General features: G+C 47.7%; 1 long non-coding RNA gene across 3 annotated transcripts; it reads right to left on the bottom strand.

Moving 5' to 3' along the window:
• Positions 1-312: 312 nt before the first annotated feature.
• Positions 313-27,309, bottom strand: LOC125697506 (uncharacterized). 3 transcript variants are annotated; one of them, XR_007378816.1, is made up of 4 exons: positions 27,222-27,309; positions 25,876-26,006; positions 15,396-15,540; positions 313-4,245 (listed from the first exon to the last, which is right to left on the bottom strand). It is a non-coding gene; the product is annotated as an uncharacterized LOC125697506 (long non-coding RNA). The 3 variants fall into 3 exon arrangements; XR_007378815.1 differs by lacking the exons at positions 25,876-26,006; positions 27,222-27,309 and adding an exon at positions 20,202-20,453; XR_007378817.1 differs by lacking the exons at positions 25,876-26,006; positions 27,222-27,309 and adding an exon at positions 15,657-15,777.
• Between the last annotated feature and the right edge of the window lie 12 nt (positions 27,310-27,321).

Consider the following 27,321-nt stretch of genomic DNA (forward strand, 5'->3'; position numbering starts at 1 on the left):
ATTGTTAAACTTTACTGTCTAATGTTTTAATAAACAGTCAACTTCTTCCTCTGATCGTTAAATCAGCAGTAAAGCAGTATGGAGACGGGTTTATGAGATCCTATCTGCATCACTAACATACAAATGTGAGGTCTTGGCAGCTGTGAGCAGCTACACCCCATCACATGGCTTCCTGCCTGCTTCGAGGGCTGGATCTGCTGCGGGTTTGGAAGAGGTACAGCTCCTCCTGCCTGCTGGAAGACGGGCAGAGAGAGACCTCACAAGGGCCCTGCTCACCCTTCCCCACCAAACTCCACACCTGTGGAAAGATATTGGTGCAGACAGGACGATTGCCCCATCCCCAGGAGGGGGACGTCCTCCTTGAGAAATCAGACAGGGGACATCAGCCCAGAATGGGACAGGGTGTATCCTGCTGTACGCCCTGCAGCAGCCATTCCGGCCCCATGCTCTGCAGCAGTAAAGCCAGGCTAATGAACTCGAGTGCCACACAGTCAGTGTCGAAAGAAACTTCAACCCTTTGTTATCTCTGGGATGATTTGTGTTTGCCTGATAGCAATAACCCCCTTTAATCTCTGTTTTTCCAAGCACCCCCAGCCTGCAGCCCTGCAGCTGTATGCCGCGTGGCTCCGAGCGCAAGCAGCCACGGTGGTCTGCGTTCATTCCATGCAGGGCTCACTTCTAAACACTTCCCAAAAAGTATATCTGCCACTTCTCCTCTAAGAGGAATAATGATTGCCTTACCCATCTCCAAAGTAATTTTTAATAGATCACAGTTGTTGCATCAACTTTGATCACCCAAAGTAGGGATTTATCTCCTCGGGGGTGGCTCTGTCAGCAATAGACACCAGGTTTCCTGCCTACCACCATTTGTGGGCTGTTGCAACCATTTGTCCAGTCATAAAATTATTAGCACATTATCCCTGGGCAACGACTTGCAATTTTCTCTTTTTATTACTCAATAAACAGTTTGGAACCCAACCCCCCAGAGTGAGAATAGAAACTAACCCACTACTTACACATCCATAAGCGATGCCAAAAGGAGAGAAGGTGTAGGAACACAGAAATGCTACAGAATATATGTATATAAATAAAAGAAGACAAGTATCTTGCACGATTTTTGTCATAATGGAAGTAAAATGTGGCTTAGGACATCTGGAGAGGAATGAGGGAATAGAGTCAAAGCTTGGAAAAGACCCACACAAGAGGGCTGCTGGCACAAGATTTCCTCCACCCTGGTTTTCTATATGTTGCCCCAAGTACCAACACTTCCTATTGAGCAGGTCTGGGTGCCCAGAGAGCACTGAGGAAAAACAATTCAGCACATAGTTGATTCAGTGTAGCTGTATTAATTCCAGCTATATTATAGCTATTTATTTCCAGCAACGGCTAGGGGAAGGGGCTTTTGTGGAGGAAGGGGATTTTCTAAATGAAATAGAAAAGCAGTTTATGGAGAGTGAAAACTGGTCCCAAATCCAAGTCTAATTGAATAAGAAATAACCTGGATGCTTTCTTTCCATTCATAAGCTTGTTAAAATTCTGAAAGTATGTACATATAATCTTACATTTACTAAACAAATCTATTCCGTTTTTTTGTTTCAGCGTGACATTTTCTATTTCAAAGCTGACCTATTTTGAGGAGTAAGAAAATTAGCTGAATTCCCCAAAATCAAAACACTTCATTCTGGTTGAATAAAATATCAGGAGGCTTCTTGTTACACTCTCTCCAAAGAAGTACGCTCCTCGCAGGGGGGGGGTCTTCCAGAATGGATTTTATTTATCCTTTTGAAGTCCACTTCAGCCATAGAACAGGGGAAAAAAAAGCCTCTAGACAATCTGCACAGCAATGATTTCCAACCTACATTCATGTTCAAAATCGTTCCCATGGATTTGGGATATAGGAATTTGAAGCGTAGGTAGGGGTTGATGAACGGAGTGATGGATTTTGCCTGGAACAAAGGTTTTTTGGGGGCACTATCTCACAGAAAAGAACCAAACACGGGCTACAGTGTCCTACTGGCTCTCAGAATCATCACTGCACTTTGTTGGCAGCTTTGGAAAGCAAGGTGAGTGGAGGCTGTGTATCACATGCCAGCCTGCCGGGCCAACCTCTGGATGAAGTCACTCACAGTGCAGGGGCAGCTTGTCAAAGTCATTCTTCTAATGTTTTGAACACTTCCCCTGCCAGTATTTGATTAAAGAGATTTTTAATCAGCTCAAGACATCTTGCACTATGGCTGATATTGGTGTAAGAGGGAATAAATAGCTCTCAAACGTCTCAAAATCCAAAGATACGTGTTAGAGGATCTGTGCAAGACTGCCTGTTGTTTTTGGAGATGCACATTAATAAGGATCACTCACTCTCTGGCAATACTTCCAGTCCACAAGAAGCAGCCCTTAAAGTAGCTGGGGAAGGCTGTCTCACGGAAAGGTCTGGGCAAGCTGACATGGCAGGAGGTTTTCTTTCTCTTTTCTTTGGAGCCATCCTATGCCACTCTCCTCCTCTGCAACAACGCCGGGCTGGAGAAAAAAATAAACCCATTTGCTCTACGATTTGCACATCTCAGAGCCTTTGCTCCAGGCTGCCCGCAGGCACAGTTGGCCAACTCAGTGCCTTCACCAGGTTTCCTTGACGATGTCTGAAATATTTTCTTTCTAAAGCTGGACTCCGAAGCACGGATCTTGTCCGCGCACCAGGCCTTGCAAACCCGGTCTCCGTTTGAAGTCAGTTGCCTGAATTTGGGATGGAATGAGAACCGTGTCGCTTTCTGATGGCGGAAGGCAGAGGCTCAACTTCCAGAAACTTTTTCACAAAGGGTTGTGTTGGGACTGCGCAGCGCAATCAGTGCATGAGCTGTTAACGTGGAGCTCATGATTGCTCGTAGCAATCACGGGGTCTGAAAACACAGCAGGATTCAAAGGAAGATCAGCCACTCACACAAGGTAACAAGGACATCTTAAAATGAGCAGCTATTGAACTGGGATTCAGAGCTAATTTATCCCAAAGGAAGGTTATTTGTTAACTGCCTCTTGAAGATAGAGCTGGAGGAAGGGTGACAATTCCTCTTCACAGCCACCCCCAAGGATTATTCTTTCTCATCTGGAACGAAAAATAAAGCTTCTTGAAGGTGGGGGACAGGAACTGCAGACAGCAGCGTAGATGCTGCAGGATCACGTCTCTGTTGCCTCAGTGAGACAGATTCTCCAGCCCCAGAATCCAGGGCTGACCATCTCCTGAATCAGCTCTCATTGCCCAGCTCCTGAGTCTCACTAGCTCACTCTTTGCCCCATTTTCAACTCTCTCCCTTCCACACAGCACTCTGAATTCAAAAGCCCTCCTTAGAAACAGATGGGTGGTATTCAGTTGCCAAAGCACGAGGACCTCATTCTGTTTGGGCTGTCCAAGGGTATTCCTCACAGCTTGTTGCCACTCCAGATGGGCAACAGCATCCTAAGGATGCTGATCTGTATTGGCATCTACTGTAGAGATGATGGGTACCCGTGTCTGGTACCAACCCCTGTGGATAGGTGCACTCCTAGCCCAGCCTCTGTGGCTGGCAGTGAAGAGGAACTGCAGCCCTCTCTTCAGCTCTATCAGAAACTCTTCAAGAGGTGGTTAACAAATGACCCTCACTTGGGATAAATTAGCCAAATAACGGGCACTTGAAAGATAGAAGAGCCTCTTATTTAGGTAAGAAAGTGTTTATTCTCTCTCTAACTACTCCTACTGACACCACTAGCTGACGGTGATCAAGATCAAAGTGAAAACACTGGACTGACAGTGCCTGTGCTCCTCATTAATGTGTGACCTCCAGCAGGAAGGCTAGCTTATGCACCACCCTCATCTCCACACCTGATGAGCCATGTACATGACACCAGAAGCAATGCTGCAGCCACTCCCAAATACTCGAGAAAGCCTTTGAAGCCAAACTATCAGGACTGGTGAGAGCAGCCCCATCAAGTCCAAAGGGAGATTAACCAACCTCATGTGTGCACGACATTGCTCCTTCGCTACCATTGCCACTCACTTGCTTCGATGAGAAGTCAGATCATTGATCACTTGCTTGGCCCTTCGTTGGCCAGTTCCAGAAGTCAGAAATGTCACAAATCCATCAGTCCTTACCTGGGCCCTGCTTACCTCCAGGCCCATGCACAGTCAGAATGTTTCCACGTAGGCACTATTTCACCATTTCGTAGAGGAAAGTTTCCTCCTGAGGATGACAGAGCCAGTCAAATGAAGTCAGTTCCCTAAAAGATCAATGATACAATGGTGAGATGCAGAGGTTCACTTTGAACCTCTCTGGGCGACTGTGAAAAGTTAGGAATCAGTGAGTGAGAAGCAGGGCTATATCCTCCTTGCCAGGTGGGTCAAGCTCCTCATTCAAACCACCAGCCCCATCCAGACTCAGATGCTGAGTCTCAGATGCTCAGACTCAGACTCAGATGACAGATGCTCACCAGCGCTGAGCATCCCTTTGAACCATTCATTTCAACCATCCATTCTAACCATTCATTCTAACCATCCAATTGCCCTACCAGACAGAAACAATTTAACACCCTAAAACCTGATGTGAGGGGACCACGGTGTGGATAAGGCACAGCCACGGGAGGCACAGAGCCCCAGAGCTCCGCTCCAGAGGCAGCAAGACAACTCTGAAAGGGAGCAAAGACAAAAATGAGGCTGAGAGCAGCAAAAATAAATCAGTGACAGAGTTTCACACAAAGACAAATGAAGTTGAAACCCGTCCTTGTTTATTTTAATGTTTGGAATGTTTCCGAGGTGATTTATGCCCCCACTTGAATGTATTTTTCTCCCTTTGTCTTTCTCTCTCCCCTCTTTTATTTTATTTATTTATTTTTATTTTTTTAACAGAAAAAAATATATATTTGGGAGTTAATTGGATTTCCAGGCTTTGCAGCCAGACACTGTAATTGATCTCTGAAGAGATGGATTTGTCAGTTGGCTGGGCATGCATTTGACAACGCGAGAGGAAAGGAATGAAGAACTCCCTTGCATGCAAAGCCAAGGTGTGTTCCCATGGCTGAGCCCCTCAGCACTGCCCCAACCTGTGCCATTGCTGCCCCACTTTTCTATCTTTGCCCTGTATTGCCCAGTCAGCTTGTGACTTTGGGCCCCTTCAGGTAAGATAGCCGTGAGATCTGAACAAGATAATGCCCTTACTTAAAGCTGTGTCTCAGAGGGTGCATCTTGGCTTCTGTGCCACCGCAGCTCCTAGAAGCTCCAGCAAAAACACACGTTTGCTTTCACCCAAGACATGGGATACTCTTTGCTTTCCCAGTTCCTCTCCATGCCTTGCAAGTCTTATTTCCAAAGCATGGATGCATAAACAAAGAGTCCCCACAACTCTAGCTCCTGCCACCAGCCAGCACTGCTCCACACCCCGGCTCAACCCTTAACCCATCTCTGTTCTCAGCAGGCAGCACCTTCTGTTGGTCACAGCAGACTGATTCAGAGAAGGCACTGAGTTGGAGGACAGGAGCAGAGTGTGCCCAACTGCTTCTAGCCACGCTTCCCATTTCACCCAAGCAGTTTCCAAGCATCCCCACCAAGTCAAGCTCACGCTGACTAGCAGCACAACAAACCTTTGGCCATGCCCAGTGTGTTCAGATCATAAGGATCATGAAATCCCCAAAGTTTGGGCTTGAGAATATGCTCCAAATAGCTGAGATGGCTGTATACACAGAATCATAGTGACATTTCTCACTTCCCACCAAGCCTCTGCAAGCAAAGAGGGGTTATTTCTCTGTTATATGTAGCAGAGAAATTTAAATTCTGGTCTCATCTTAGCTACTGCAAAAGGCCTGATCCTGCTGCTCTGAACAGAGCTCTATTGGAGGCTGCTGCTTTTTAAGGTTCCTCACTCAAACCCGTCATGGCCACGTGCTCTCTGCTGCCCATCTCCACAGCAGATGGCAAGCAGCCGTTCCCGACAGAATGCAGCAAGCTCCAGCACTCCCGTGGGGAATTCGAGTTTGCACAGATCTCTGCAGGTGATTCCACATGGGAACTGGGCACAAAACGAGCATGGGAAAAGAACTTCAAGAACGGGCAAGAAAGGCATTTCTGGGAGCATGTTTGGCAGGGTGAGTTCTGGTTTCCCCAGCAGAGCATCCTTCTCCCATCACACAGGTATGCACTAAAGCCCCACTTGACTTTGGTTATCTAGGAGATTGCCACATCCTAGGGCGAAAGCACTCTGCAAATTTTGTCTCCTTAATGCAAAACCCATCTCATTTCACATTTGGTCGTGGATGCCCCATCCCTGCAGGCATTCAAGGCCAGGCTGGATGTGGCTCTGGGCAGCCTGGTCTGGTGGTTGGGGACCCTGCACATAGCAGGTGGGTTGAAACTGGATGATCACTGCGATCCTTTTCAACCCAGGCCATTCTGTGATTCTACGATGTATCCCAAATCCCAAGCCACTGGTACAGCTCCCAAGGAAGCCAGTGAAAAACCATCAGCCTTTCTGAGCCAGAGACCCCTTTCTATTTGCAAGCAAGTCAAAGGAAGGCAACAGATTCCCCTTCACCTGCCAGCTTGCCCAGGAGATAAGGAATTGCAGCCCTTTTATCTGTTACAGCCCTGTCTGAAAAGCCTGGCAGAGCCTGCTCCTGTGTGAGTTAGTTGCACCGTGCTGATGTTTTGCTCCTAGAAGCAGCCCTATAATAATTGACCCAGCTATTCTGTGCTGCTGACACCACCTGGCACGGCCTGGCAGAAGGAAGCACAGCGTTTGCACAATGCATAATTAAATACAGAGCTAACTTCCACGGGAAGCTGCCGTGGCCAAGAATTTGTGACATTTTGGAGGGGAAGCAGGCATGTGTGCGGATAACAAGAATAGCCAGAGTAACGACAGCTAAATACCAACATGCCTGTTGACAGTGCTATTGATATGGCAGGCAGCCTCCCGTTATTGGAGATGATAAGCATATCTACCATGTGATGGATCTGCCTTCTGCTGCCTCTCCCATTGCAATGGCTGCTTGTGGCATCGCTCAGAGAGGTCAGAGCTGTGTGGGCACTGCAGATCCCCTCTTCTAGTGTTTTTTTTTTATTATTCTAGTGCATGTGTTGAAAATATTATGCAGCTTTGTTTTGTTGTTGCTTGCACTGGATATAAAACTGCGCGACGGGAGCGTTCCAGAATTGCAAACCTTGTTTATAGGCAGGAATATTGCTTTGTGCAGGTGTAAGGTATCACTCACGGCAGCATTACAGCTCCTACACACTGTGACAAGGAAGCAGCTCGCAAACGGTCACGCAAAGGAAAACATCTGTTACAAGCTAGCAGGTACACAGATCATCAGCAAATTGCACAGCTTGCGCCTGATTTTCCCCTTGCTTTGTTTCGCAGCTTGCAGCAGTGCAGCTCAGGAGCAGGGGGGACGTGGTGAGCGCTGCTGGGGCCATGCAGCCCCAGGGCCGTGCCTGCAGATGTGTGTTGTGCCACTTCTGTTTAACTCGGGTGCACTTCTTTTTGCCTCCACCTCGCGCACAGCAGATTTCCTGATCGCAGCTGGACCTTCCCATCTGCTCTGTGTTACCGAGCTTAGATCAGGAAACAGCAGGATTCTGTTTCCATCAGACAGGATCTGTGGTCGATCTCCAGCCAGCCTCAGCACTCAGCCGCGCTTCCCATCATTACATGCAATGGTCAGAAAGGAGGATCCCCCTGTGCCCTCCTGACCGCCTACTGCCCACACTCCCACCCATTTAGATGGACTCAGACAGCCCTCAGCATTGGTTGTCATCAAACTCCTCCTCCTGCTCAGCTTTCACATCCTTGCCCCACCGAAAGCTCTTGCTCTATCCTCTATCCTATCCCTGGAGGTGTTCAAGGCCAGGTTGCATGGGGCCCTGGGCAGCCTGGTCTAGTGTTAGATATGGAGGTTGGCAGCCCTGACTGTGGCAGGAGGTTGGAGATCCATGATCCTTGTGGTCCCTTCCAACCCAAGCCATTCTATGATATGTTCTGCTCCCATCCATGGAAATCCTCCCTCCCTGCATCAGGGTGCCAAAGGTTTAACTTTGCATCTTCTTTCTATATATGTACATGATCTTTCCCCCTTGAGCAAAGTAAAGAGGGGGCAGGAGGAGAGGAGCCATCTCTGGCCCCACCGTTCCATCACCTGCTATGAACTGTATGATCCTGGAGCTTCTGCTCCCACCAGCTCTCCGTCAGACACATCAATGCCTCCGGCACGTGATTTGTCATGTCAGAGGAGTTCACCACTTCTGGCACCAAGCAACACAACTTATTAAGTCTCAGACACACACCTTAGCAATCGATGGGAATTTCAACTGCAACTTCATTGAGAAAAGGATCAAACCGTTTAAAATCCCATCCCTCAAGCAGAGCGGTCTTGCACTCTGCAGAAGCCCTGTGTAAACACTGGGGCTTCATCAGCATCTGCTTCGTGGGATGGGGGGGCAGGGGTCACCGCACACAGTCTGGAGAGACCCTTTGTGAGCCACCATGCAATTCCTGTCACCCCAAATTGGGGTCACAGATGGTGAGCTTGGACTGGAACTGGCTCAGAGGAAGGCTATCTGGAGCAGCAGAGCAAAGGTGGCCTTTTTACAAGAGTCAGCTGCTGGGAGAGCCCGAATTGTTAGTCTAAGAAAATGAAGGTGGAGAGCTGATCAAATTGTTCTCTCTCCATATATCAGGGGGTTTAACATGAAGGAAGAGAAAGTGCTGTTTAAGGTGGAAGGACAACATCAGCAAAAGGTCACAAACCGACACTGAATAAATTCAGGTGAGAAGCTAGAATGAGGTGTTTTACTGTCCAAACAATTAGAGGGAAAGCTAATGCAACAAGAAAGGGTTTTTCAGCTTAGGGAAGGGGTGAGAAGCTTCACTGTCTGCAATAGCAGAAGGAATAGGGAGAAGGACTTGATGGCCTGGGGGTTCTGCAGAAGCAGTGCTTTTGCTTTTAAAACAGCACCGCTGTAGCCATGCAGACCAAGGAGGGCAGAGAGACAAGGTGTGCTTGGAGCAACAATCCATTTGTACAAGGTCAAAACGATTTAATTGGAAAAACGTGACGAGTTTGAGACTTGGGTCCGAATTGGAGCAGTAAAAATCAAGGCAAACACAAATCAGAAGACTGTGATAATACACAGGAGCCTGAGGGCTGGATTCCACCCCTCCAATGGGTGCTGGGGTGAGAGAAGGCAGCTTGGAGCAAACACCAGCAGAAAGAGCCCGTTGCCATGCCAGTGCCAGCTGTCCTGTTGCAGCCCATGGAAATCCATACAGAAAATCATTAAACAATTACAACCTCTATCGGAAGAGGATCATCCTTGGAAGATGCTCCTCCAGAAGCCGCCGCTCGCCCTGACTCATCGGAATAATGGTCAGAAGGTCATTTCGTAGATCAACAAACATTAAACAGTGAGATCAAAGCAAATCAGGGAAGCAAAGTGAGCCAATGCCACGCCGCCAGCAGCTCCATGCAAGCTTAGAGCCACACACCATATCATGTCCACTGCAACGTGCTGCTTCCACCAAAGGCAGGCATCCCATTAAAAAAACACTCAGCTCATCAGCCTGGGAGAGGAAATAATCATAGGATCATAGAATGGCTTGGGTTGGAAGGGGCCTCAAAGATCATCGAGTTCCAGCCCCCTCTGCTGCAGTCAGGGCCACCAACCTCGGTATCTAGTACTAGACCAGGCTGCCCATCCCCTACCTGGCCTTGAACACCTCCAGGGATGGGGCATCCAGAGCTTTTCTAGGCAGCCAGTTCCAGCACCTCACCCCTCTCCTGCTAAAGAACTTCCCCTTGATATCCCACCTAAATCTTCCTTCCTTCAACTTAAAACCATGCGCCTGAAAAAGTCACCCAGCCAAGAAGGCAAGGACTAACGCATGGGTTGATTTAACAGGCAGTTTTATCACTCCCTACTGACAGAAGCCTCTCTCGTTTGGAAGGTGCTTAAGCACCTGATTTTGGTTAGGCTTAAGTACCTTTCCAAAGCTGGCCCTTCGTGCAGAACTAAGATAATCCATGAAGACACAGCAACTCACTTGCCTGTGCTAAATCAATCTCACTTGTTATTTTATCCAGCGTAAAAAAGTTCCCAGGGATCACGTTTCTACCAGAAGTTGTTAACAATTTATAACTATCACCTTAATCATTAAAAACAAACAGTGGGAAAGAAAAATCATTAAATTAATCCCTGATCCAGAATCCCAGAAGAGAAAATGAATTATTTTTCAGGACTGCAAGAATTAGAGGCCAACCCTCCAGATCGTGCAGAAACAGGAAGAGCGAGTGTACCCATCCTCTGCCAGACAGCATCCAAGGCTGCTGAAGGAAGGGGGGTTTTTTGTATGCTTTGAAGCTCTTTCTCATTCTCCAAGCAGCCTGGCAATCACAGTGTGATAGAGCAAGGCTGAGCCTTTCAAGCTTTTCAGAGTTATTTCCAAAAGAGCTGAGCATTGCAGCTGGTGTATGGGAGCTGCTGGCTGTAGCACGGTGAGTTCATCCTGAGCATGGTGAGCAGAAGCTCCACCCCAGGACCACCACATGCACCCAGCACCACCACCTACTGCCCCTGGGCTTCTGCTACAAGCATGGCTCCAAGCCCACAGACTTATCAAGTGTGTGGTTCTTTTATTGTGTACCCACAAGTAATTGCAGGTGATAACGGGTCTGAGGCAGGCATGAAGGATGGGGGAAGAAGACATGCAGCCCAGCTAACTGAATGCATGCACGGTGCTGGAACTGGATGCTGTCGGGTGAGGCATGGAAAATTCAGGACTTTTTCCCACCTGGCAGAAGGAAACATCCTTCTCCTTTATCAGCTGGGATCACTGACCCCCTAACCACACCGCCAACCCCTCCTGGCCATCCCCACCAGTGCCAGCTTCTCCTCCCTCCGCACCAGCGCTGACCTTCCCACCATCGAGCCCTCCGTCACGGTCCAGCTGGGGCAGCCACATCTCCACCCAACACAAATCAATGGGGCCATCACCTCGCTGGGGCGAGGACGGGAAGCGAGCATCCCAGCGGGCTGCCAAAGCCACTTCCTCGGCCATGCTGCCTCGATCTGGGCGGGCAAGCAAGGGGAAAGCTGGTGGAAAAACTTGGGCAGGGGGGCGGGAAATGGGGGCCTTCACTTTTCAGGCTGTTAACTGTAATTAGCCTGGTTTCTGAGATGTAATTATCTCGCAATCTCAAAGCAAACACCCCGGAGGAAATTGCACAGTTAAAGACAGAGTGGCATTAAAAATAAATTATGAAGAGTCCTGCCTGCTATTGCTACGGATCTGTCAGCATTTTCTCTCAAAAAGCCCCTGCTTGGGGGAGCTGGAAGCATCCAGCTGTGACTTTCCATGCCAAACTGTCTGCCTAGACATAGGATCGTGGCATGTCCCTGTTGTGATGCAGAAATTAAAAACAACAGCCCCCCCCCCCAAAATCAGGCAAAATTCAGCTTTGTCACAGTCCAATTACAAAATCACAGCGCTTTGGGGGTGGGGAGGTTGTTTTGTTTTTTGTTTTCTGGTTTTTTTTTCTCCCCAGAGGAATTAAATTCTACAGGCTATTTAATACAGTGCACGAATAAAATGTGCTAGGTGTTCAGAAACAAGTCAGCTGCTAACGGATCACAGTACTCCTCCTTGCAGAAGGAGCTCCCAAACCACTCTCGCTACCCTTTTTATTGCTGCTGGAGTGATTTCCAGAGTGAGGATGGTGCTTCATGCCCAAACTGCCACACCAGGACTCATCTCGGGAGTTAGTTTAGTGTGAGTGGATCTCCCTTGCAGTCCTTCACTTGGAGGACTCCCTGTGAGGCTCCAGCCCATAGAGCTCAGCCTCTGGCTTCGTGCAAGTCACCACTCTGCAGAGTCTGGCTGGAAAAGAGATGCAGGAAGGAAGGGAGAACGGGCTTTAAAAGCAGTAAGGGACACACCACGACACCTCCTCAATATCAGCAGGGAGATGAAACTAGATGGACTAGATGGCCTCCAGAGGTCCCTTCCAAATCTAAGGATTTTATGAGACACACAACCATCTCCAAACCATCGTGCTCATTACGCTTCATTCACTCTGCCAGAGCTGAGGAGGTCAAGGAATTCCCAGCCATATGAGCCCACCAGGGCTCCCAGAGTACACCCACAGTACACCATCCAAGGTCACAGAATCTCACAATGGCTTGGGTTGGAAGGAACCTTAAGGGCCACCTAGTTTCAGCCCACCTTCCATGGGTAGGGCCACCAAAAACCAGATCAGACTGCCCAGGGTCCCTGATGGAGAAGAACTCAAAAGACCCCAGTCTTGCCTTTCAGCAGAAATACCATTTCTCTGTGGACTCCTGCAGGTGGGCTCCTCCAGAGCACTGCCCAGTGCTGTGGATAATTAACAGATGCTTCTGGAGTGCAAAAATGCAACTGCCACAGGGCTTCCTGCTGCTCTAGCAGCACCGATCCCCACTTAGTTAAATCTCTCATACTTCTTACGGTACGAATCAATCCCACCATCTCTCCTCTCCACATATCTCGTCACTCACAGGATGCAAAGAAGAATCCTGGAGAGCCCATTAAAAGCCACTCGACTGGAAAATAGTTTCTGGCCTAATTCTAGCGCCAGGGTCTTAGCTGGGGAGAGAAATCTGACAGCAAGAGCGCGCCTGTGGGGAGCAGAAGGCATAGCTGTTAACTACTTCACCAATCTAATGTATAGCACTCTCCAAGAGCAATTAATAATTAATATTCGTAGCCTGCTTAAATCTGTTGACTCCGTAAACCGCAGCCTCTCACTTAAAGGACTCTCGGAATGCTGAGACAAACTGAAGAATATCCCCCATGGAGAGACTCCACATAAACAGCTCCTCAGCCCTACTTTCAATCCCTCTGCCTCTCTTGCCTTCTTTATCTTGTTTAATTAAGAGAAATTTCTTAGGAACAGCTCTTACAGAGGTGGATGGAAAGAGCTGGGTCTCTGCTCCTTGCGATGCCATACCAGTGCTATCATGGGAGAAGAAAGGCATTGGGTTGGTACAGGATGCTGAAGTCACTAAGTCCAATGCCCCTCAAAGGAAATGCTCACATGTTCCCAGGCCACACACACATACCAGAGTGAAGCTCTGCAGGACAACAGGATAGTGCTCTGTAGCACTGGTCACCCTACAGATGGACAAACGCTGCCGACAGATGGTAGTCTTGTCTCCTTTCAGGTACTTGGGATTATCAGCCAAGGTAGATTATCAGATTTAAGGGTTTGCAAATAGATTTATCAGATTCTGGAGTTGGGTTTATTGCCTCAAAAATGAGTGAGCACTTTCTGAAGATCAAAATGAATCACTTGAGCATCGCAGCACAATTTGCAGAAGCTCCAAGCCTACTGAAGCTCCAGCTGTTGCCAAGCAATTCCAATGGAGAACACTGAAGCTCTGCCCACTTCCCTCAGTAATGGCTGACCATAATAAGATGATGAAAAGGCCAAAAGCCCTCCCTTATTATTCCACAGTAAATCTTCAGTACAGCTCCATGCCTGCTCTCCACCAGCAGACTCACTGCAAACCCTGTATCACGATGGGAGATCAAGACATGCAAAGTAAATGCACAGAACTGGAAAGGCTAAAGGCAGCAAACATCCAGTTCACTGCCATCATTCCAACCAATCCTCCCTCCTATGCCATTACCCCTAATCCAGTTTGTCCTCATTCATGGCTGCAAATGTAAAGCAGTTTCCCCAGCTCTCAGCATTGTCACCATCTTAATCTGAGTTTCAGCCACCAAAAGACGCCTGATGTCTAGGCACAAGGTCACAGTATCTGTGAGGTCAGGGTCATATCAGCTCATAGCTGATAGGGCTGCATATCAGCAGCATGCTGATGAAACCACGCTACCAGGCTTGGTAACCTGCTACAGGTAACACACATTGCAAGGCAGAGAGGAGGAATGGAGTAGAACAGGTTCTCTTGATGGGAACCATAATTACTGAGGAATCTGATTGCTATACATGTCCCGAACCAGAAGAGTGCTATGATTTGGGCCAAAAATTAGGCACATTTCTGAATCTGGGCTATCCAACCACCCAAATTGCTCTAATTTTGTCTTAGGGGCTGAGCAGAAGCAGAGTCCACTTTTTTCTTCTGACTTTACCCAAGATTTGAAGCTCTTACAATCTTACAAATACCACACGTTGGGGTAATAGAATATACAGACTTACAACTTGTTCTGTCACAGATTTGGATCTTGCATTGTATGTGTATCTTATTTGCTCTCTTGTAACCCAAGTTTGGTAGAACGTGAAAAGTTCTTCTTTCATTACAAGCAACATCATCCTCTTACCTGTGTTATGAATTATATTTAATCACAGCCACCATTTAATCTGGTGCTATTTTTCTAAGATACACAGAAGTTTAAATCAGTAAGTCACACATGTAATTTTCGACCTTATTTTCCACATAAACTCTACTATTTAGTTTAATCAGCATTCGACACAATACAATTCTATTGAAAATTGTTTTTCTTTCACAAGTGCAACCGAAAAAGGCCTGCTAGCTAGCATTTAGGTGAGAGCACACCTAAAAATACCTAATATGAGGAAACAGTTACACCACTCTCTTTGAATTCATAATTTGTATTTAGAAAAGATGGGAAAATGCCCATATTTTTCTCTTGCTTGCTATATAAGCTAAGGACAACCAGTGCGATTCCATGATTAACCTGGCAGTGAGGAACCAAGCCTCATGAGGATGAACCATGGAAGAATGTCACAGTTCTTACATAGGGGCCCCAAAGATCAGCAGGAGGGGGAAAACAAACCAACCAAGCTTTCCTGCCATTTGTTTCTCTGTGTTTGTGCACGTTGTCTTTGCGCTCTAAGCAAATCAGATCTTTCCTCTGGAGTCTCATAGTGAGCTAGATAAGCAACAGCTCTGGTTCCCCCAAGTATTTTTAAATACTTTTTTTTTTTTTCTTTTTTTTTACCCAAACAATAATCTGACTTTGTATGAAACATATTACTCCAAATCAAAAGGCTTCCTTTGGTCACCAAGTACCTGTAAATATTTTTGGCAGATTTCAAGAAAAGGATACATGAGACTTGAAATCTGCAGTTCTCCGTTTTCATTAGAACTGGAAGGCTTCCGGATTACAAATCTCCTTCCTCTTCCCTCCTCTGAAATAAGCAAAACCTAGAAGAATTTCTGAACGTTTTAGGGTTGCTGGATTTTAGGAGGGAGCCCACAGCATTACCCTCACTGAAAGACAACCCACCCAGATTGCCTGTTTTCAGTTTATGAAAGGAAACCCGCCGGGTCCGTAATATCTGCTGGGGCTTCCAACTGCTAATGGGAGAGGTGCCAGGAGCTCTCTTGAGCAGGCAGTGGAATTGCAGATTGCTGGACTCACCTTACAGCAGCTGAGTGCTGTCGGCTTAATTCCAACCTTTTCTCCTTCATCTGCAACCTCCATTGTCAGATCGATAGCATCTCTTCACATCCAAGCAACACATTCTTACAGGAAGAGTTACTGGATCCTAGCGCCACGAGCAGACCTAAGATACACCAAACACAGAAGGAACACAGAGAAATGGCTGCCTTTACTCTCGTTCCTACTGATGCTGCCATTAAGAGCTCCCCAGTGCTCACCGCTGTGAATCTTGACACCCACCAGCATTCTCTCAGAGCAATTCTTCTTCATGAAATCTCTGCTTCCCCTCCGCCCCCTCAGGTTCAAACCTACTGAGAACAACAATATTCCCCTGGAAGAAAGATAGAGTAGGCAAGGTTGGAGAGCATGAGGCTCCTTCTGAAAGCGGGCCCACAGCCGGCAACTCTGGACAACAACATCCATTTTGCTAATGACTGGAATAATGATGGCATTCTTGTTAGTAACTGTGGAGATAACAAGGCAAACACTAGTCGTAATTATTGTAAAATGTGCAGAAGGCAATTTAGAATAATAAATGTTTCAAATGCAGAGAGCACACGCGCACACAAAAGAGCCCGTCGTTAGCTGGAGCTCTCCGTCTGTGCCATACAAGGGCCCTCTTGATTGCATTGTTTGGAGGAACATGTCATGCATTTGGCTTGGATTCAAGAACGTTGTGTCCCTCTGCCCCAACAAGACAGTATCCTTCTGCACCAACAAGGCCATGTCCCACTGCCCAGCAAGACTGCATCCCACTGCCCTTGCAAAGCCATGGTCCATGACCCCAACAAGGCCATGTCCCACTGCCCCTGCAAGGCCACAACCCATCATCCCAACAAGGCTGTGTCCCATTGCCCCAACAAGGCTGCGTCCCACTGCCCCAACAAGGCTGCATCCCACTGCTCCATCAGGGTAAGCCACACATGCATGCTCCTCTGCTTACTGAACCGCAAGAGCTCCTTCTGGATTCCTGGCTGAAACAAAAAAATCAAAGCTGACTCAAGGCCCTTGGGGAGGGGAGGAAGAAATTAATACCCACAGCAACAACAAGCACAGGGTTGTAGTGCTCCAGCATCTCTACAGGGCTGTGCTGGCAGTGGTCCTTGACAGCTGCAGCCACCGCCCTGCATGCCCTCCAAGTCTGATGTTGCACAAGGACATTTCTTTGCGGTGGTCTCCCCTCACCGTAACGCAAGCAGGCACTTGAGGTGCAACGTGACTCATGGGCAGCAGTGAGAGAGGAGAGGCAGGAAAAAGACCCAGAGGAGAAGAAGGGTGGGATGAGAAGAGGAGTCCAAAGGATGAGCAAAGGGGAAGAGGAAAGCCAAGGAGAAGAAAAGGGTGCCTGGGAGACTCTTGTTCGAAAAGCTAAAGAATCTCTGCCAAAGCAAACAGTTGGACATGTAGGGCTCTACACGTCTCTGGTTAATTTTGACCATCTGGCATTTATTGAAATTGTTTCCCTTTGTGTTTTCCATGATGAAGTGGTTTTGTATTCCTGCCTTCTCTCCCTCGATCCAACATGCAGCTTCTGTCCTGCCTTCCAGCTCTCTCCTCCCTGCAGTAACTTTTGAGCAAAGAACACGAGTGTGGGAATGACTCCAAGAGGGGTTACCAGCAGTGGAAGTCAAGTACGTGCATACAGACAGCCACGATCCATGGACTCTGCCCTCCCTCCTGCTCACATCTGATGTACTTTGCCCTCCCTGATTCCCAGTCAGGGAAAGCAACAGACTGAGGAGAAAGATGGACAGAAGTTAGAAAAGGGAACTCAGCCACAGAAAAGCAAGGGAGAAAAATCTTTTAAAAGGTGCAATTGCAAAGTGATGACAGGCTGGTGGAATGGAATTAGCGGAGAGGAGGGCTCTGCTCATGTCCTCCTCTCCTTGGACTGCCCTGTGATTAGAAAAAAGCCAAAAGAGCCATTTTGCAGGGAACTTTGGCACAAGCTACTCTCCTGCATCAAGGGCGAGAGACTGAAATAATCAACATTTTCTGCAGAGCAGAAATGCAAACATTCAAATTCACATTTTAACTGCCAGTTTCAGTCAAAATACATCAGCCTGACACTCTTCAATTAGAAGAGATTCACAGACTCCTTTCATTGCATAGCCTGCAGTCCCAGACCAGATTATACAGCCACGCTTCCATAGCTTGCATTTCCTGTAAGTCAGCAAGGCTCCTGCTGCACTCCCCAGTCAATTGCAAGGACTGGCTTCACAGCAAGCTTATCCCAATGAAAAGAATTAAGGCAACACAACTGCAAGGCTGGGGGAACGCCTCCTTTCCTCCTTTCCATTACTCGCTGCAAAAGCTTCCCAAGTGAGCATACCCTGATGCTTTGCATGCTGCTGTGATGCTCCCAGTAGCCACAATGCTTGCGGGCTGCAGGCAGAAGCTCAGTGGCTCTGCTGGCACAAATTAGCGGAGCTGAAACTTTAGATCAGTGACAGAGTCTGCCTCCTGGGAGCAGTAAATTGCAGTGCTGGTCCCCAAAGACCCTCCTTGCCATTAAGTGATTAATGAATTCATTAACACCTCTAAGAACACAGGAAATATGACACAGACAGCCTGCCTAGGCTTTGCAAAGGTTTTTTTTCATCCTTTTTAAGAACAGCAGAGAATAGCAACTAATTAAGCTATAAGGCCCATAGCAGCACTACTATGTTTATCCTTTGGGGGCAAGCAGAGTGGTGAGATTCTCTGTCTCATGCTCTGATCTGCTTTTATTTGACCCATAATGAAATGCTAAAAGAAGGGGTTATTGCTAAAAGAAGGGGTTATTGCTATTATAATATATTTCTCTTTGAAAGATGAAGGGGAAAAAAAGACATTTACTGCAATGGTTTTAAATGGGCTGCCAGGGGAGTTGGTTGAGTCACCATCCCTGGAGGTGTTCAAGAAATGTTTGGTTGCTGTACTAAGGGACACGGTTTAGTGGGGAAATACTGGCGGTACGAGGATGGTTGGACTGCATGATTTTGGGGTACTTTTCCAATCTTGGTGATTCTGTGATTCCATGAAATGACTTTCCCAGCATTCCCAGTTCAAAAGTGGAATGGTCCCAGGAGAAAGCTGGAGGTAACTCTCAAGGCAAGGATAGGGGGAAGAAGGTCTGGTTTCCTGCTGAGCCCATGGTCTAGCTCCATCAAGAGGTCCCACCTGCAGTCAGGCAAGGTGAGCTGCCCTGTGCAGGAAGGGATTCATACATTACCTACTCAGAGGGGACAAATCTTTATCTTGGGTTTGCTTGCTTGCACCTACAGGCTCTACTGCTATGGAGAAGATGAGATCCATCTCCACAGCCATCAACTACTGTGGAGCAGAAACTCCTCTCCATAATCACAGAATCACAGAATTGTAGGGGTTGGAAGGGACCTCCAGAGATAACTCAACCATTACAACTCTCCTTCAATCCCAAATGACACCCAATGGCTTGCACCATGGCTTTTAGCATCCTGTGAGACCTACATTGGGAACATGGGCTTGTGCTGCATAAGCACTTAGTTCTGGCATGGGGAGCGACATCAGCCTAAGGGGGCACAAGATGCTTTGTATGCAAGTGTTTGCATTTCTTCAGCATGAACAGAGTGAAGCCACTGTATGCACCTGCAGTGGGCAGCTATTGGGACTTCAGGAGGTTTGGAATTGTAGAGAATCTAGCCCAAAAGACAACTCACTTTCAAAGATGGATAGTAAATTGGAGGGAGTTCAGAGAAAGCCACTAGGAAGATTAAAGGGCAGGAGGTATTGATTTACGTAGGAAGATCAAAAGAGCTATATTTGTATATAGTAGTTTAGCTAAGTGATGACTAAGTGTTTAAAGGGAAGAGTTTGAAGGACATAAACCAAATGAGGCACCATTAGGGTGAGTGCAGTGAAGAGAGTTTAACAGGACCAATAGAATGAAAGGAAAGGAAGAGGGAAAAGGGAAATCTCAGCTGCATGCCTGCTCTGCTGATGCTTCTTGGCAGGAAGGTGTCGACAGCACCACTGACAAAGAAGTTTGGCAAGCCAGTGTCCCAGGGCACTTGAGGATCCATCCTGCACTTTGTTGCTTGCCCACTGCATCTCCTCTGCCAATGCAGCTCACACCACACCATGCCATGGCACATAGGGAGACTCTCAGGTAGGCTCCAACCATCCCAGCACGTGCGTTACCCTTCAGCATGGGGACACTGAGAAACCTCAGACAAATTCTGAATCACGGGAGCCCTGTGACTGCTTTACCTCACTATCATGGAATCACAGAATCATTAAGGTTGGAAAAAACCTCTAAGATCCCCAACCCCAGCCCATCCCACCATACCCACTGACCATGGTCTCCACAGTTCTTGAGCACCTCCAAGGGCAGTGACTCCACTACCATCCTGAACAGCTTGTTTCAACACAGACCAAAACAAAGCAGCTTCATGTCTTAAATCCACTTCCGAGTGCTCCACCGTCCTGCTCCTTGCACAAGGCCTACAGATCTCATCTCCAGATTTTAAGCTCGTTTGAACATTATTAGAGCTATTGCTTCTTGTATGGAACTGGTGTTTGCAAAGCATTAAACTGAACATGGCACAAAACCTGACCCGTCTGCATGATCTGATGGCAACCCAGCTTGCAGGGGGACTTGCTGCCTCACCCCACTCTCACACTACCCTCTCCTAACTGAGAGATGCCACAGTTGCAGAAATAGGACTGGGACCACATCCAGGACACCCAACCCCATCTTTCTCCTTGAGATAATTCAGATCCACTTGAGAAAAAGCTAGCTGAAGTGACTACGAAGTGACCTACCTCAGCTTCCCTCTGCGGGCTCACACTGACAGATGTCTCTCCATTGCTTCCAAGAAGAGCAGAGCCAGGAGCATTCTGGAGACCAACACCTTGGAAAGAGTCCACGGAGAGGAACACTGTATGCACAGGACAGGCAGGATGCACGTCCTTCCCTTCCTGGGGGAGTCTGAGCTTAAGCCCCGTGCTGGAAAGGCACAAGAGCGTGCAGGACGTGAGCTGGGAAGGACCTGGAGGCCAGATGTGTCACTGGACATACATGCAGCTGGATTTTTAAGCTATCTCATAGTTTGTTATCTGCTTACTGTGCTAAAAGCTGCAGCTGACCACTGTAGCAACACATAACCAACCCTTATAGCCAGGATTTTTTCTCCTGACAGTGAAGAAAGGGGAAAGATAGGAGAGAAAGAAAATCTGATAAGACAGCCTGATTGAATTGCCCTGCCATTGCCTGGGATATCCCCAAAACTTGTTGGCCTGACTTCAGAGCCCAAAACCACCAACAAAAAATTTTTGCTCTTGGATCAACAGGGATCTCCAGACAGTTGAGATCAATGCTCTGCTCTGCTCTCTGCCCACACCATTTGGCACCTTACCCACCATTTGCTGATGCTCTTGGCTGGGAACTTTTACAGGCAGCAGGAAGCGAGGTCATGTAATGAGGACAATGCAGGTTACAGAGGAGGGTCAACGAGATCAGCAGATACAACAGCCAGGACTCATGGCCTATACATTTAAACCCCCCTGACCTACAAAGTGCCAATGCAAAAAATCCACCTGCAATTGACGGCCCCTTAATCTGCGACCAAGCAGGGATCCATACCTGGATGAAGCAGATGATGTGATGCTGAGGCAGTTTTGTTCAACAGTACGTGGGCCCTCAGCCACAAGCTGGTCATCCCCAGACTACGCAGCCTACTTACATGCCTGCTGCATGAAGAAATAAGTTCTGATGCAACCAAATGCAAGAGAACGCCTCTGGGAACAAAGAATGCAAATTACAGCCTCTGACAATGGGAGAGATTACTTCAGAAAGCTTCAGCTCCATGAGGACTAAAGATGCTTTCTGTGGAATAAGTGAATATTCATCTGACTTTTCTCTTGCCATTTGCATCTGCTCCCTCTTTACCCTCCATTTTGCTCCTCTTTACTCCCTCTTTCACCCTCATTTACCTGACTCCTTGTGAAAAAAATACAACACTCTGGACTTTAACAAGGTCACAGCATAGCTCTGCATTTGCAGAGCACTTCCAAGAAATGCAGGATGTCTTAGGCAGAAAAACAACTGTCCCTCCTTCAGCACCCTCATGAGCCACTCAGAGGCAGGGGACATCAGCACATCTCCTTTCACAAGAGCTGTAGGGCTATGGGAAAGAGTGCCTGCCAGACCAGATTAACTGAGATTGCTGTAGGTGTGGGCTCAGTGGTGGTTGCATGACCCCGCAATGGCACTGACTGACTGGGAACTGGTTGAGCAGGTGATGATGCTGAAGGACAAACCATGTGCAAGCAGCCAGCTTTACCTGATGTCTGCTCTCCCACAGCCATTGGTGCCCTCAGAAGGAAAGGAGATACCAGGGAGCATCCAACTGGAGGCCACACAAATGGCTGCAAGATGGAAAACCTAACAACTGAGCTCAGTTTGTTCAGCTTATTGAAGAGATGCTCGGGAGATCACAAGATGCCTAGGCATCTTAAACATGGAAATTTCCTAGGTTGCAGGGGACTTCCCAAGCTTTTGACAAAGCCATGGTGAGATTCAATGCCTGGAAGTTCAGGTCAGATAAATCCCAAAATATAGTGCTATTTCCCAGCAGGGAGGGACACCTAACACTGGAAGACCTTGCAAGGGTGTGGGCCCTCATCGTTTGACATCATTAGCATAGCAGCAGCAGATAACTTTTGAACAGCTAGGCTTTAATCCAGCTCCTGGAGAAAGTCCAAGCCCCAGGGTTGGAGGGAGTGGGGCTGGATGGTGCAGGGCACACCTCTGGCCTGAGAACCAGTGCATGCCCCAGCTTGCTTCCTTCTTCCTCCAGCCATGACAAGAACAGGAAATTCTGCATTATCTGCTGTTGAGCCCTGAAGCTCCTCATTAGGCTGGGAGCTACAGTCAAACCTCATTCTCCAAGAACTCAGCTGGTTGCCTGCAGACACAAGGAAGGAATTCACTTACTTATTTTCCTCCTCCAGGCTCATTTGGCCGGACAGACATTGCTAGCTATTTCATTTTCTCACCTTCCTCTGAATCACCAGGGATCAGCTGCTCCTGGAGGCACCACGCTGGAGGCAGCTGTACCAGATGTGGGCAGTGGGTCACCTTTTATTCTGCAGCATGAGGCCACCCTTAGGGCTCTGTTGGTGCTATCTCACCCGGTCAGCTGCCTGGGCAGCATCTGCTCTAACAAGGGTCATAAACATGGAGGCTCAGTAAAGTTTTGTTATTGCAATTGACATAAGTGCAGAGTTCTTAACCCGCACAGCAGATGCTCTGGTCTCTCAACTGATATCACCGTTCAGAGCCTTGCAGGTCTGCCTAAATAAACATATGTAAGAGTCTACATCCAAGCTCTCCCTTGCCCTGTCCCCTGAAAAAACTCTTTGATGACTAAGCCCATTAGGGGAGGAGCAAATCTCTCTGAAATGTCACAGCTGATCTCCTCTGACCTTATCAAAGTGCAGGATCAATACGCTGACCCATCAGAGCAGGGAACCTTAAGCAAAAGCCGAAGAGAAGCAATCAAAGCAGAATTTCAAGAACGGGAGTGGGGGTGTTGAAATATTATGTCTCTGGAAACTGAAAAACAAATGAGCCAAAAGTAACCGCGATGCTTAAAATTATCATATACATAATTAGTATTTGATAAAGCAGGAAATACAACATAACATCCATTCATCACGCTGACAGCTGCAAAACCATATTGCAAACCTCTTGAGTGTTAGCGATGTTTGCACACACCTTCAGCACCGCAGGTACGCATCCACATTGCCAGTGTAGGAGCTGAACGTGCTTTGGGCTCCATGGCATCCTGGCAGTGAATCCCAGGGAATAGCTCTGAGGATGCATGTTGGTAGCCCTAGGAGAGGATCATGTGCTCTTGAAGGATGGAGAGCCATGAGAAGAAGCTGGGGAGCAGCTGACAAGCTTCCAGTGAGTCTGTGACTTGGAGAGCCCTATAGAAGTAAACCAATAGTCCTGACATCTGGAACTTCTCCACCTACACCACCATCTTACTGCAACAGTCCCTGTTGTGGTTTTGAACTGGGTTAATTATCACCATTTCAAACAACTCCTTGTACTCCATGGGGGGGTGGCGAGGCCCTTTCACACAGACAGCTTGCGTACAGACAGCCTGCTTTGGAGGAGGAGCATGAACAGGGGTCAAGGAATGAACCTGGCACTCAAACGCAGTCATCCAAAGGGTTTATGGTCAGAAAAGTCCCAGCTCTTCAGCTGCTACAAACCAAAATGCAGCACCTGATGCCAGCAATGGATGCCTGGGCACTACGATTCCCCACAAGAAGGTATTTTTAGATAAACTTGTTACTAGCCTTCCATGAGGGGGCTGCTAGCAAAGCAGAGGGCCTGGGCTGCAAAGTGGAGCTGTGGTTGCGTGGAGGAGGGTTTAAAGGAATAGCTGACTGAAAAAAAAGCTAAACAAAATCAAAGAGAAGGGTCTTAAAATGCAAATAGCTCGTAGGACAGGTGGCTCCGTCCAGAGCAGCGCTCTTTACAGCGCTTCACCTAAATGAGAGACGTTTTTCCTCCTCTCCGTAGATATTTTTAAGATTTACCTCCCCTCACAATGGTGCACACGAGCCGTTTGCAAGTAACTCAGCGACAAAACAGGAAGAAATCAGCTTTCTGCCTCGCCTGACAAAAATAGCCAAGTGCCTGATGGCGAAACCACACACCCATCATTGCTCTGCCTGGCTGGAACGGAGCTGTGCCTGAGCCTCCCGCTGCGCGCGTTGATCGCCAGATTGTAAACTTGGGATAGGGCCCCGTCCATCTGTCGAGGCAGAATTTTTCCACTTGAAAAACACTGAAACTTCCCTGGAGTACAGCAGCCATCCCAATTCCCATGCGAGCTGTCTCACCATCAGCCACAAGCTGCTCGGAGGAACAGGAAGGACGCCGGTCCCAGCCCTTCTTCCTCCCCTCCCTTTTTATTCGCAGATAAAACCACCACCTCTAATCTAATACCACCAACCTTCTTGTCTGGCCAACTCTTCATAAATTCACCTCATTAACCCAATGTAAGGCAGGATCCTCAGATCTCCCGCTGCTGACCTTGTTTTTTCCAGGACAGAAAGAGCACTGTGAACAATCTCTTTTGGAGAGAATCAAAAAAGCAATCAAAGAAAGTCTCCGCCGTTCTGGGAAATTTTCTATGCACTGAGAGTCTCATCAAACCAGGGGAAAGAAAGCAATAGCAAATTTAACAGTGCCATCCATAGCAGACACAGATGGCTGCGGTTCCTAAATAAGCATTGCATTAGTGCAAAGGAGAGAAGGGAAAAAAAAAAAATAGGAACAAAGAAAAAAAAATACAACAGCTGTAACTTAAGCCTGGAGGCTGATGCTAAATCTATGTTTGTAGATGGTCTCGGCACCAGCAATAAAAGTCAAGTTGCATTGAAGAGGTGCTGTTGAGTGTGCCACATCCAGCCCAGTCCACTGGGTGGGAATCCGCAGGGGGACACAGAGTGAAATGGGGTGTCCTGATTTGCTGTATATCAACAGCATACAATGGCTTTCACAACAACGGCAGAAAGATCTCTTGCCCTCTCATCACTGCTACCAACAAGGAGGTGGAAGAACTGGGGGACCTGACTAGAAGTCATGGCTCTTCCCAAGCAGAGGAGCCTCCACTGCTGCAGTAGCTCTGTGCTCAGCCTGGTGCTGAGATTTCTGCAGTGTTGGGAGATTTCTCTCTGCTGTCTGGAAGGCAAAACAGGAGCTTGCTGCCAGAAAAGATCACAGTTGACACAAATATTGGAGGAGCAGTAAATGATGACACGAGCACACTGGTTACAGTAGGCAAGCTGTGCTGGCAAATGCATGGGCTGAATAAAAGTGGCCATTAAAGTATCAGAGCCCCCTAGGATGCCATGGGCCTGGGCCTCCATTCTGATGGACGTGTTTGAACCACACTGAATTGAGCAAAATGCTTGAGAAGAGCATTTTCATAGAATCATAGAATGGCCTGGGTTGAAAAGGACCACAACGCTCATCTAGTTTCAACCCCCCTGCTATGTGCACGTCACCAACCAGCAGACCAGGCTGCCCAGAGCCACATCCAGCCTGGCCTTGGATGCCTGCAGGGATGGGGCATCCACAGCCTGCTTGGGCAGCCTGTTCCAGTGCCTCACCATCCTATTTTCCCAACTGAGCACCTCTATCTGCCAAAAAATAGCCACCAGAGCAGCACACAGAGTTGCACTGGCTCTTCATAACAGGAGGCAACCTAACTGACTGTGATGACAAAGACACCGAGCTCAAATGACACATGTACTGGTCATTCAGTCGAGGATGCTTCTTGCCATTTCATGCATCATTTTATTCTCTCTGCTTTTTAAAAGCAACCAGTCAGCTTTCATTCCTGCTATTGTTTCCATTAGCCTATGACAAAGTGCAAAATTTCTCATCTCTGCCGTGTCGGAGCTGCCTTACCTTTTTGCCACTGTCCCTGAATTCCTTCCAGCCGTTCCTGAGCCGGGCTCACATCAAACAAAGCCTGCAAAAGTCAGGCCACCAGGGCGAGATGCAACCTGTGCTCCTGGATGCGGTGCTCAGATGAGTGCCTACAAACATAAGAGCACATCAGAGGGCTCAAAGGCCGCGTGCAAGCCTGGACCTGGTCAACATGTTTTATCACATTGATTTCTTTTCCATTGCACTACAATATAACATTCATGCTCTCTAATATCCTTGGGTGCTTCAGCGAGACACGTTCCTCTCCTTGGCTGCACCACTGCTCGCTAACATTATTTCTGCACTACCATCTTCCCTCTTTCTCTATAGAGTCGCTTAGCTGTTTAATTATCAGCCTTGGGGACGGCTCACAGAGCACAAGTTTTGAGGATGGGGAGTTGAAAGGATGGCACTGCACCAGCAGGCCAGGTTTGCCAGAGCTGCCTGGGGATCTCCCATCCGGAGAGCACCGATTTCTAGCAAAAAAATGTTTCACCACAACACATCAGTATCAATGCTCTCTTGCTTCCAAATGAACTGGTGACCCAGGTGTTTCAATAACATCAAAACATTGTGTTTCATTATTTTGAGGGCATGCGATGCTTTGATTTTCATTTAAAAACAACTTTTCACTTAGAAGCTGCTTTTATATTCCGATTGCTTTCAAATGCCAAAATCGACTCAAAATATGTAAACAACTTTTAATGGTTTCACGGGGACATTTTGGAGCAAAAAAAAAAAAAAAAAAAAAAAAAGCATTTAAATTAAATTCAGTAATTTTGCCAGGAAATGGAAAATATGCTTCTTGCTCAGCTCTAGCCACTAACTCAGTACCTTGATGGGATTTCATACAATTGACAGAACCCACCCAGGCACGACGGAGACTTGGGCTGACTGTGAGAGGAGATGTAAAGGCATGGGTTGAGCAGGAGGAGCCAACAGGGAGCAGGTGAGAGCAACCTGCAGGTGAGGGCAGCATGGGTTTGGGTGCCAGCTGGGGTATCTGCACCTGAGCTTGGAGATGTGAACAGAGAAGCCACCAGAGGAGGAAACTTCAGAGCATTTGTATCAAAGGCATTCTAAAACCAAACCAAAACACACCAACAGAAATCTTCTTTCCTTCCCTCCAAAGCAGACTCCTTGCTGTGCCAATGCAGTGGCATGGAGGTGCTCTTGGAAGCACTGAGGTCTGCGAGAATCATCTTCGTCAGCCCAAGCTGCTCTGCACTCTGACAGTCGTCAGAGAGAGTGGAGCAGTGCTTAGTGGGTGGCTGGGATGAAAGGCAGAGCCATGCTCTAAAGCACATTAATTGCTTATTAATTACCCCATTAATCACGGTGACACCTTTGTCTGCATTCCCAGTAGCATAGCTGCTGTTAGGTGGGACTGTCACACTGCTTTGTCTAACCGAGCAAGTTTTGCTG

This window comes from Lagopus muta, chromosome 9, assembly GCF_023343835.1.
Source record: "Lagopus muta isolate bLagMut1 chromosome 9, bLagMut1 primary, whole genome shotgun sequence".
NCBI classification, from domain to species: domain Eukaryota; kingdom Metazoa; phylum Chordata; class Aves; order Galliformes; family Phasianidae; genus Lagopus; species Lagopus muta.